Here is a 12289-nt window from a genome sequence, read left to right on the forward strand (position 1 = left end):
TTCAGAGGGTGAATTACATATATCCTAGTCCTTTACCCCTAAACGTTTCAGTGTGTATTAAGAATTATTCTCAGGGGCTTCCCTGGTGGCACAGTGGTTGAGAGTCCGCCTGCCAATGCAGGGGACACGGTTCGTGCCCCGGTCTGGGAAGATCCCAAATCCCGCGGAGCGGCTGGGCCCGTAAGCCATGCCGCTGAGCCTGCGCATCCGGAGCCTGCACTCCGCAACAGGAGAGGCCCGCGTACAGCAAAAAAAAAAAAAAAAAAAAGAATTATTCTCGGGCTTCCCTGGTGGTGCAGTGGTTAAGGATCCGCCTGCCAATGCAGGGGATACGGGTTCGAGCCCTGGTCCGGGAAGATTCCACATGCTGCGGAGCAACTAAGCCCGTGAACTACAACAACTGAGCCTGCCCTCTAGAGCCTGTGAGCCACAACTACTGAGCCCACGTGCCACAACTACTGAAGCCCGTGTGCCTAGAGCCCCGTGCTCCGCAACAAGAGAAGCCACCACAACGAGAAGCCTGCACACTGCAACAAAGAGTAGCCCCCGCTCGCTGCAACTAGAGAAAGCCCGCGTGCAGCAACAAAGACCCAATGCAGCCAAAAACAAATAAGTTAAAATTTAAACAAAAGAAAAAAAGAATTATTCTCTGACATAAACTCAATATATTTGTCAACTTCAGTAACACTGATTTTTTAATCTACTGTCCATGTTCCAGTGTTGTCACCTGACCTAATAGTGTCCTCTATAGCATATTTTTCTCTCTCTCCAGTTCAGGATCCAGTCTAGGCTGGGTACAGCATTTCATTGTTACGTCTCTTTAGCCTTCTTTAATTTGGAACATTTCTACACCCTTACTTTGTCTTTTATGACACTAATATTTTTTGATACCGCCCACCCACCACCCACTCTTTTTAATAGAATAGTCCTTATTTGCAGTCTGCCTGATGTTTCTTCACGAGTAAATTCAGGTTATGCATTATCAGAAGAAATATTACATAGGTGGTGATGTGTCCTAAAGGTGTCAACAATTAGAGACACATGTCCACCTGCTCTTTACTAGTGATGTTATTTTTTATCACATGGTGGTCAAGACTGATTTCTGCATTACTGTTTCCTTGTAACTAATAAGCGGTCTATAAAGATATTTTTAAGCCATGCAAATATCCTGCTCCTGATGAAAATTTCCAAGATTTAGCATCAATTGGTGATTCTTTATTGATCGAATCTTTGATTCTAGATGCCTGCAAAATGCTGACTTTCCAATTCCACCACTCTCTCCATATATATTTACAAGTTGGCACTAATCATTCTATTCTAAAGAGCCCTTCCTTTGTCCATATTTATTTTCAGCTTATTATTAGTAAGAACTCATGAATTATTTTTTTTCAGTAAGTCTTGGATTTTTAAAATCGTAAGTTGTTGATTTTTTTTTTTTTTTTTTTTGCGGTACGTGGGCCTCTCACTGTTGTGGCTTATCCCGTTGCAGAGCACAGGCTCCGGACGCGCAGGCTCAGCAGCCATGGCTCACGGGCCCAGCTGCTCCGCGGCATGTGGGATCTTCCCAGACCGGGGCACGAACTCGTGTCCCCTGCATCGGCAGGTGGACTCTCAACCACTGCGCCACCAGGGAAGCCCCAAGTTGTTGATTGTTTGAGGAATAACTTATATGCCATAAAATTCACCCATTTTAGTGAAAGGTTCCATAAGTTTTAGTAAATTCATACAGTTGTACAATTATTACCACAAGCATACTTCCATCACCCAAAAAAGTTCTCTCATGCCCCTTTGTAGTCCATCTTCACTCCCACCCCTGGCTCAGGCACTGTAAGGTGTTTTCTGTCTCTATAATTTTGCCTAATCTGGAAATTTAATATAAATGGATCATATAAGATGTAGTCTTTTGTGTTGGCTTCTTTAACTTAATGTAATGTTTCCAAGATTCATCCCTGTATTGCATCTATCAGTAAGTAGTTGTTTTTTATTGCTAAATAGTATTCAATTATATGGAAATATCGTATTTTATTATTCACACATTGCTAGACATTTGAGTTGCTTCTATTTTGGGGCTTACTTAAGAATAATGCTGCTACTGGGGCTTCCCTGGTGGTGCAGTGGTTAAGAATCCACCTGCCAATGCAGGGGACACGGGTTCGAGCCCTGGTGTGGGAAGATCCCACATGCCGCAGAGCAACTAAGCCTGTGCGCCACAACTACTGAGCCTGCACTCGAGAACCTGCAAGCCACAACTACTGAGCCCACATGACACAACTAGTGAAGCCTGTGCGCCTAAAGCCCGTGCTCCACAACAAGAGAAGCCACCGCAATGAGAAGCCCATGCACGGCAACAAAGAGTAGGCTCCGCTCACTGAAACTAGAGAAAGCCCACGCGCAACAACCAAGACCCAACGCAGCCAAAAATAAATAAATAAATAAAAATTTTAAAAATAATAATACTGCTATGAACATTTGTGCAGAGGCTTTTGTGTGTTTTCAATTCTCTTTGATAGATACCTAGGAATGGAATTGCTGAGTTATCTGTAACTCTGTTTAACGCTGTGAGAAACTGCCAAACTGTTCCTCTCATTCCAACCAGCAGCGTATGAGGATTGTAATTTCTATATATCCTCACTAATGCTTGGTATATTCAGTCTTTTATAGCCATTCTATCGGGTATATAGAAGTATCTCATTGTGGTTTTAATTTGCATTTCTCTAATGACTATGATGTTTAGCATCTTTTCATGTTGTTATTCATATATCCATATATATAACCTATAGACCTTGGCACAAGGTCTTCAAATCTTCTGCCCATTTTTAAAACTGTTTTCTTATTGAGATGTAAAAAAAAATTTTACGTACACTGGATACAAGTCCTTCATCAAACATGTTTTGTAAATATTTTCTCCAAGTCTGTGGTTTGTTTTAAAATTTTCTTAATAATGTCTTTTTTTAATACTTTATTTTTTAGAGCAGTTTTAGCTTCACATCAAAACTGAGCATATGGTACAGGTTTCCCATATATCCTCTGCCCTGACTCATGCATAGTCTCCCCCATTATCAATATCCTCCACCAGAATGGCGCATGTTACAACTGATGAACCTACATTGTCACATCATTATCACCTTAAGTCCACAGTTTAAATCAGGGTTCACTCTTGGTGTTGAACATTCTATGGGTCTGGACACACGTATGCTACGTATCCACCTTTACTATATCATATAGAGTTGTTTCAGTGCCCTGAAAGTACTCTGTGTTCCACCTATTCACTCCTCCCTCCCCTCTAATCTCTGGCAATCACTGACCTTTTTAATGTCTCCGTAGTTTTGCCTTTTCCAGAATGTCATATGGTTGTAACCATACAGTATATAGCCTATTCAGATTGGCTTATTTCACTTACATGTACTACTAAGGTTTCTCATTGTCTTTTCATGGCTTGCTAGTTCATTTCTTTGTAGTGCTGAATAGTATTCCACTGTCTGGATGTACCACAATTTATCCATTCCCTTACCCCACTGAAGGCTAGCTTGGCTGCTTCCAGATTTTGGCAACTATAAATAAAGCTGCTATAAACATGTGTGGTGATGTCTTCTTAAGAGCAAAAGTTTTTAAATTTTATGAAGTCCAATTTATCCATTTTTCATCAATTTTTAATCAATTGTTTGTGCTTTTTGTATCCTATGTAAGTTTTTGCCTAACCTGAGATCACAAATATTTTCTTCTATGTTTTCTTTTAGAATTTTTATAAGTTTCTCTCTTACATGCATTATTTCTTACATCTTATACCTATGATCCATTTCAAGTTAGTTTTTGCAAACGGTGTAAGGCAAGGTCATCAAGGTTCAATTTTGTTTGCATATGGAAATTATTTCAGCACCATTTTTTGAAAAGACTATCCTTTCCTCATTGAAACTAATTTTTTTTTAAATACATCTTTCAAAAACCCATAAAACTTATTGACTAATTCAATGTGTGGCAAGAAAGGAGCCAGGTTTTAAGTCCTGGAAACTAAACGTGAACAGAATCCTGGACAAAAATAAGTCAAAAGAAGCTGGCTGGTGTGGAAAGGTTTGCTTTAGCTGTGTTAAGTTACAGCTAGTCAGACATGCTAATGGAAATGTCCAGCAGATTCAAGACTCAAATTCAAGAGAACCACATTAGAAATGTTTATTTAAAAGTCAACAATTTTAAAAATAATAGTTGAAGCTGTGGTAAATGAAGGTATACAGTGAAAAAAGATGACCCAGAACTAAATGATGGGAATGTTAACTTGAGGGGGAAACAGAAGAATTGAAGCTGGAAAAAAAGTACAAAGGAGGAATAATTAAAAGAGGATATAAAGCAAAACCCAGTCAAAATAATTTGCAGAGGAAAAAAAAAAGATACGAGAAAAAGATACGAGAAAAAAAGTAGTAAACAATATCAAATGCAAGAGCTAGAGAAAAAAGCATCCACTGAATTTAATGTTTGGAGGACAATAATAATTTGTAAAATGTAGAAAAGCAAGTTTTACCTAAAAGAAATATATTGAAACTTATATCGGTTAAGTAGTACATAATGTGAACTTCATTCTATTATTTACTTCCAAAAAGAACAATGATTTTAAAATATGGCCTTAGCAAAGTATATTACAAACCAAGAAAAGTTAATATACTTTAGCCATTTTTAAAGGGCAATTTGTCACAAAAGATTTTTCCTAGTAAAAATTCAGAACAGTTCAACAGCAGAGTTTTCAAGTTAAAGAAAATCACTTCTTAAAATCCCCTAATTTCCCTAAATATTTTATGTCTGAAAAAAATAAAAGATAATGGTGGGATAATACATATATAATAATATAATTTGCTATAAGATTTCATGAAGAATTTAAACAGAAATGTCATTAAATCTAAAAAAAAAATGTTTAACAGGCCTCTTACACTCTGAGCTATCTAACGTCTGTTAACAATTATTAGTTTAACATGTTCACTTCTTAGTTTTAACCAGACTTCGAATTTATAGATACTTGAATTTCCCTGTACTATAATAATTTAACATCAATTATAAATTCTAGAATTGATTTCACATAACAGTAATCACAGCAATAAAACACATTTTTAAACAGTGGTAGTGAGCATAAAACATGCCATAGCTAAAACATGAAATTTATCAGATATAAGTACATATTTAATTATCTCTAATTTTGCCCTGCTGTCTAATTCGATTAGAATATAGTATCTCTAATACTAAGTTGAAGAGTCAAAGATACTAATAACCTTTCTCCTGGCAATGCCCTCCAGACAAAGAATACCAGGAACACTACTATAGTTAAACTAGTTGGATTTATTACTCATTGCATTGCGAGACGTCAATGCCCACCATGGGGTACTCTGGAGTATCTTATTAAGAAGGTGTTAGAAAAGACTTACAGGTTTGGGGCTTGTATTAGGTGATTTGGGGGAGGGTTTAAGGGAGCAGAGCTCTGCTCAGGATTAAATGCTGTCAGGAAGTGAGCGTAATTCTTTGATTGGACATCTTGGTAAATCTCACCCACAGCGAAGCTGTAACTAGGTAAAGCAGCAGCAATCATAATCAGTTGGGAGAGGTGTCTGGCATTTTGTGGCTGGGACAACAATCATGTTTCGTCTATGTTTGGACATAACTATGGAGTGGTACTGTTTTTCTCTTGCTCCATCATGGACACAGAGCAACTCTGTCTGATGTTGATTTTCTGTGCAATTGCTTATCTTCAACAGAAGAACACCAAGCCTAAGCAGTATTGTCAGGCCAGTTCCCAGCAACATCAAGGCCTTGGTGATAGTACAGGCCATCCTCTAGCTGTCATGGCCATTTTTCTCCTTCTCACTCCTAAACACATGTGACAACTTATATAAAACATATTTCAACTACAAAATTATTCAAGAATTACTTAATGAATCACAGAAATTGAATTAATGGATACAACCTAAGTACAAAATAGAGTAAAAATGTTTACAATTTAAAGATTAAGTTATAAGAAAGATCAGCTTAAGGAAACCTAAATGGGATTCTTTATTCTTCACTCTACAATATAACATCACTCACACTTTTTCCAAGATATTATTACCAGGTTCTTTCCCCCCCAGTAGCTGTGTACATAGTATGTAGATGATAAATAGTTTTCAGAAAATCAGTTTAACTGAAAGACATGGATTTGAAACCAATTTCATGACTCTACGTGATTGACCTCAATGTGTTCCTTAACCTCTCTATCCCTCAGTTTCTTCATCTGTAAAATGAAAGTATCTATTCTAGAGGTGCTATGAAGAAAAAATGATACAAAATGTATGGCACCTTTGACACTTAGAAATCAATAAATCATAGCTGTTTTATTAATTCTCATTAGGGGAAAGGAATATTCTAAGTACATTTTATTGGGTTAACTCAGTTAAAGTCTTTGTATACATCAGTACTCACTTTTTTTTAAAAAGCCTCCAAAATACATTGGGATTCAAATAGACAATAATTGATACTTGTTTATCATAATCCAAATCAACATCTTTAAATCTTAAACTTAGGCCCTTCGTGCTTATTATATAGATGAAAATATAAGTAGACCAGAACACAATCATTCTGCAAAGTCTGAGTCAATCTAATAAACAGAGAGGATCCAGAAAGAACTGAGTATGCCCAATTCCTTTTCCCAATCTCACCAATCACAAAGAGAAGGGGAAATGTTGCTCCCATCCTTTGCCCTCTCCAGTGAAATGCAAATTTCCACCCCTCTATAGAATTAGGAATGGAAAATAACTCCCATCCCAAAGGTGGACACTGTTCAAGATGTTAGGGGGATGAAAAGTATAAAATATGATCCTTGCCCTCAAATTTGGGCAAGATTATGTCCCCTGTCACAGTGGCTCAGTCTAGCCAGACTGGGAGTTAGGGACTGATACCCACCCATATAGGACCCAGTAGCAGAATCAAGAAAACAATCTGAATAAGTCTGGAATTCAGAGTAGAGTCCAGGTTGGAGAAAAAAGGGTTAACAGTTTTTAAAATAATCTTTAAAGCTATAAAAGAAGAGGTTGTCAGGAAAGAGACCCTAACATAGGAGAACAGAATAGCAGGGTGTGATTACATATGGCTGTGGGGTGCAGGCGGAAGCCTGTGAAAAAGCCTTAGAAGAAAGAGAGGGAGGGATGAGCTGAACCAGAACTATGTTTCTCATTTCCCAACCATCTGGAGATCTTTCCACCAAATGAAAGGTGCCCAATCTTTTTCTCCTGGCAGATGACATCCACATGAGCAACTTCCAAGGGCACATCCAAATTTTGACAAAACCCTCTAAATGTTGCTAAGAAGTAAATACCATGTTACTGGGGGGAGAAAGGAGGTTGAGGGTTAGGATACAGAGAAAGCGCAAATATATAAAGGCACAACTAAGTCTGTTAGCAGCTGTTAACAATACATCATTAATGGTGACTAAGGACAGTAACATAAATTAGATAACCTTCTGGTTATGCAAAATTGCCAAAACATTTATTCAAACACTTCTATCTCCCACTCTGGAAAGTAATCAGAACTTAAGTGAGAATGACGTTAAAGGGATAATCTGAAATCTTCTCAAAGTTTGAAATAGTTAAATCACATGTCTAAAAACTTCATTTGAGAAACACTATACTGAAAGCACCTCTTTTCAATTTACCCTATCAATTTACCTCCCTTCCAGTAGGTTATCTGTACTGCAGGAGACCCAAAATTTCATCCCTAGGGAGCATTCAGCATAAACGTAACCAGCAGAAAGTCAGTTTACTCCTAGTAAGAAAAAATATGCAGAAAAGAAAGCAGCATCCTATTGGTTACCATGGGATTCCTTTTTGCTTGTCAACATGAAAAGCCATTCTTTCATATAAAGTCGAACCTCTCTGAGGATAATTGGCTTTTTACAAACTCATATTTGTTACTATTTGGCTCTAGCATTTCCTGAGGTGTTTGGAAACCAGGTAGTGGTTTACTTTAGAAATTAGTCTCCCCCCAACAAAAAAAGAAAGAAAGAAAAAAAAGAAATTAGTCTTCCCAAAAATCCAAGCTAAACCTCTTAATCCTATAATCTTGAGAGCCACCCCCTCTCAAAAGATGAGTCCCATTGCTAACATTTACTAAAAAAGGGATTCCAATCCCAGGTAACAATGCCAAAATCAAGACAATTAGAAAGAAGAGGTTCAAGCTCAAGGAGCCGAAGGGAAACAGGATTAATAACAGCACCGACCCCCAGGGCTGGGGTAATTAAATTTTACTTGCAAAGCAAAGCACTGAGAAGCAGCGTTGGGTGCACAAGCACTCAATAAACGTTAACCACTAACCCGCACCGAGTAAAAGGAAAGGTGCTTCGGAGGCTTAGCCAAGTAGCGGAGGGCGGCTGATGGGGAGGCAAGGCACGAAAACCGAGGCACAACTGGTCTCTGGGCACTGTGGGTGGCGGCTTCCTTAGGAAGTGTCAGCGCGTTGTCAGGCAACCGGGTCTCAACAGCACCCGAGGCGGTGACTGCAGCTGCGGCCCCGGGGTCCAGACCCGAGTCCAGACCGCACAACCAAGGCACCGCCCCGGGCCGGCATTGCAACAGCGAGACCCTCACGCACAGTGAGAGCCTCGTCCCAGTCCCGGGTCCCCGGCCCTGCTGCTGCTAGACTCCAACCCCGTAACTCGGGCACCGCCCCTAGCCCGGCGGCCGCGAGACCTCAGTCGGCGGGGAACCGCTACCCCCACCCCAACCCCGTTACCCCATTACCCCGGGACCTCGGCCAGCCCGGCCGCCGCGAGACATCCGCCCACGGCGAAGCCCTGCCCTCGCCCCAGGGCCGAGAACCCAGCCCCGGCCACACCCCACCAGGCCCGCTCCCCACCTGCGGCCGACGGACTCTAACTCAGGAAAGCGGGCTCCCGGGCTTGCGTGGGGGAGACGCACAGCGCTCTAGCGCGGCTCTTCCCGGTCCGAAGAAGTGGCGGCGGTCGCCTAGCGCAGAAACGGGGCGACTGGCTGCCTGGCCCGGGCTCCACCTCTCAGGCCGAGCCCTCCGCCCGCCCTTCGCCAACGGCCAAGCGCGGCCCCGCCCCACTACGGCCGCGGGGCAAGGCCACGCGGCCGGGGGCGCCCCCTGCCGCCCTGGAGGCCGCAGGACGCCCGGCAGTTCGCAGGGCTCGCCTACACCTGGCCTGGGTTCTCAGCCACCTGGTTCTCCTGCTCTGCCTGGAGACTGTTAAACCGTGGGGGACACGTCCCCAGGCTAAATTGATTCTGTCCCCTCCAAACCTTCCAAGCCCCAGCCGGCCTGGGTCAGAGCTTGGTGGGGGGGCGGGGGGCTGGGGGGGGCGGGGGAAGGGTAGGTTTGGTAGTGATAGAAAAACTGTTGGCATACCTCTCCGGGGCACCACTGCTCTCCCAGCAGTCGGGTCAACGTTTTGTCCTAGGCTTTTACTACTAATTTCAACATATTCAGTTCACCCAATATTTAGTGGCCATATACTACCGCTAGAAAAGAGATCTCTAGCTTCTCAGGACAGTGGGACTAAGAGTCCTTTATCTTAAGTTACTTTGTATAAGGGTTTGAAAGACAAATTATCTTCAAATGTAAGTTAATGTCAAAAACCTCAGGCGGGGGTGTGGACTCCATAATTCTAATGGTTTGGTTTTTTTTTTTCAAGTATCACAATGTTTATTGATAGATACAAGTATATAAAATCAGGGCACGAACATGACTTGATAAATTAAGTAGACTTAATTTCAATACTATAATAAGAGGGAGCAATTCAAATTCCCACCATCTGTTTCACAACCACAAAGACCACTTCAAGGGCATTTACGATCTCTCAAAACTGATCAGTTTTGTGCAAGTAAACCATGTTTCTTTTAAAAAGACTTGTGCACTTGCCCAGGCACAAGGTTATTAAAATCTAGCACATAAAACCCATCACTAAAGGTAGAAATACAGGCAATATACTATTACGGCAGCAACTATCAATTACAGTTAAGAATTTTTCTGTAACAACCAAATGGATAATCAAATATTGCAACAACTCAAGTATTACTGAGCAAAGTGCATTTCTACAGTATTCATGTTGCTCTTCCGTTTTCTAACTTAAAACAGCCTATGATAACTGGCAGCAAAGAAGGTCCTTGCAATAGACTGCCTCCGCCTGAGAAATTACAATGTAATTACTGCATGCTGCTAATATACTATCTAAACATTGAAGATACTCCTAAAACATTTGATGGTAGACTATGATTAAGACATTACGCTACAAAAAAACCTTATGCAGAAGGAAATACTAACTGACGTGCTTTAAATATTGTGAAAACATTACAGTGGAATGAATTTTCACAGTGGTTAGGTCAAGTGCAGTTACATCACAGCAACAGTATGTTTTGCACAACTTAAGGCTTTGGCTGGTTCTTTTAGTCAGCTTCTTCCTCTGATTCTTCTTCAGCAGTTTCTAGCCAGGTTAGCTACTGATTCACCTGGAACAAAGCCTTGCCTTTCCCTGTAAACTCTTGGGTTATATCTTCTTTCCAAGCCAAGAAAGCATCTTCTTAAATAATTTCCATGTCATAGAAGTGAAAAAAACGCAGAGTAACATGCCTTTTGGGAAGTTGCTCTTGTAGCAGTGCACCTGAAGTGCATAGAGGGCAGTGACTTGTAGCTCAACGTGATCATGAAGGAATTTCTGCATTACTGGCTTGTTTTTCCTGCTCTGTTCTTTGGAAGAAGCAGAGGAAGACTCTGTTTCGTCACTGGGTGGGTTTACTTCACTAGAAATATAAGATGCTAGGCATTAAGATGTTCACAGATCTTTTATCTACATGAAGTTTGGAAGACATGTTGTCTTTAATCCACTTATATATGGTTTGAGGGGATGGATCCAACTTTATTTGCTTTAACAGTTCCTTCTCCAATTTGAGGAGTGGGAATAAGAAACTCAGTCCCTTTCCTTCCAAGATCTCCAACATGAGGTCCTTATTCTGATCAATTTCTGGGAGCATTTTCTGCATACTGACGTTGCTTTGTTGGAAAAGCTCTGTTAACCATTCTCGATCTTGTAAGTTAGCTAACTGCTGAAGACAAAGTAAGAAGAGAGGAAAAATACTTTGTATGAGGGTTTGAAAGACAAATTATCTTCAACTGGACGTTAATGTCAAAAACCTCAGGCGGGGGTGTGGACTCCATAATTCTAATGTTTTTGTCTTAACTAAATGTCACACAGCTTTCTAGGAGTAGAGGATACAACTCAGAGCGGAGTGCCCTGCACTCTGAAGCTTACAGTGAAAAAAATACTTCCAAGTAAACAAATACATTATTTCAATGCAATGTAACAGTTACAGAAGCACCTACAGACATTTAGAGACACCGTGGAAGGAAGATTACTAGAGAGAGAAGGAAGTCAAGAAAGACTGCATGGTAGAGATCGCTGAGCTGTGTTTTAAATATTAATATGAGCTCCCAGTCAGAAAAGTAAGGGGAGAGCACTTCAGGCAATGCTGACCACTTATGCAAAGTTTCAGGGTAACTAAAGAAAGATGAAGCGGGAGAGGTGAACTGTGATGCTTTTTTTCCTCTTTTTTCCCAGCCAAAACATTACTGAACATCTGTGGTAGGTGTTACGGATAAAACAAGGAATAAGAGACCTGGTTCCTGTGATTTGGAGCTTGGAATCTAGTGTGGAGTGGGGGAAAGCAAGAGAGGAAGAATACCAAAAAGCAGCAAATAAATGAAACGGTTAAACACTGTATTAACTCTTGGATGACAACAAATAGTCCCCGTAGACTAATCCGGCCTCGGGGACAGAGGTGGTTCTATAGATTAGTGCAGAAAATTAAACTGTAAACTATTTTAAGAACTGGGTACCGGACACTTTCAGTACACCAACAGCTCGCATAGATGTTACTTTTTACAAAAGCGCCAACCGACATGACCGCAGCGATCCACCAGTTTCCACAGCCCCCTCGGAACGCCAGAGAACGCCCCTCTAGAGAAGCCTAAGGCCCGGCCAGCACGCGCCCTCAGGATTTTACTCATGTGCAGTGATTCACGTGTTATTCTCTCAAAACCAGCATTCAGAATCACTTACATGTCAGTTTTTCCACAGACATCCTTTATTTTTTCTAAGTCTTTCAACAAACTTATTTCGTTTAAAGTACATACACCCACAAAAAATGCTTCTCTCCCCCGTCCCAGCTTAAGGATCCACCCATTTTTAACATGGCGGAAGCCGAGCCTGCGCAGTCCGAACGAATTCCAGTTTCTGGCATAACGTTACATGCCCTTCTTCCGGTGCGGG

The 12289-nt window shown here is 41.0% G+C and overlaps 1 protein-coding gene across 7 annotated transcripts in view; it reads right to left on the reverse strand.

Annotated features, from left to right (window-relative positions):
• CSPP1 (centrosome and spindle pole associated protein 1) overlaps window positions 1-12289 on the reverse strand; it is a 199374-nt gene that overhangs the window by 107577 nt on the left and 79508 nt on the right. For 3 of the 7 annotated variants that reach the window (XM_022595257.3, XM_022595256.3, XM_022595258.3), the window contains exon 1: window positions 8860-9032. The exons of 3 other annotated variants lie outside the window; for them this stretch is intronic. The gene's annotated coding sequence lies outside the window, so the exon portion shown is untranslated. Of the gene's footprint in view, window positions 1-8859; window positions 9037-12289 lie in introns of those variants that run through there. One more of the 7 variants, XM_022595259.3, reaches the window with a different exon arrangement.

Source organism: Delphinapterus leucas, chromosome 17 (assembly GCF_059928025.1).
Source record: "Delphinapterus leucas isolate spDelLeu-1000000601 "Yukka" chromosome 17, BTC_Dleu_Yukka2, whole genome shotgun sequence".
NCBI lineage: Eukaryota > Metazoa > Chordata > Mammalia > Artiodactyla > Monodontidae > Delphinapterus > Delphinapterus leucas.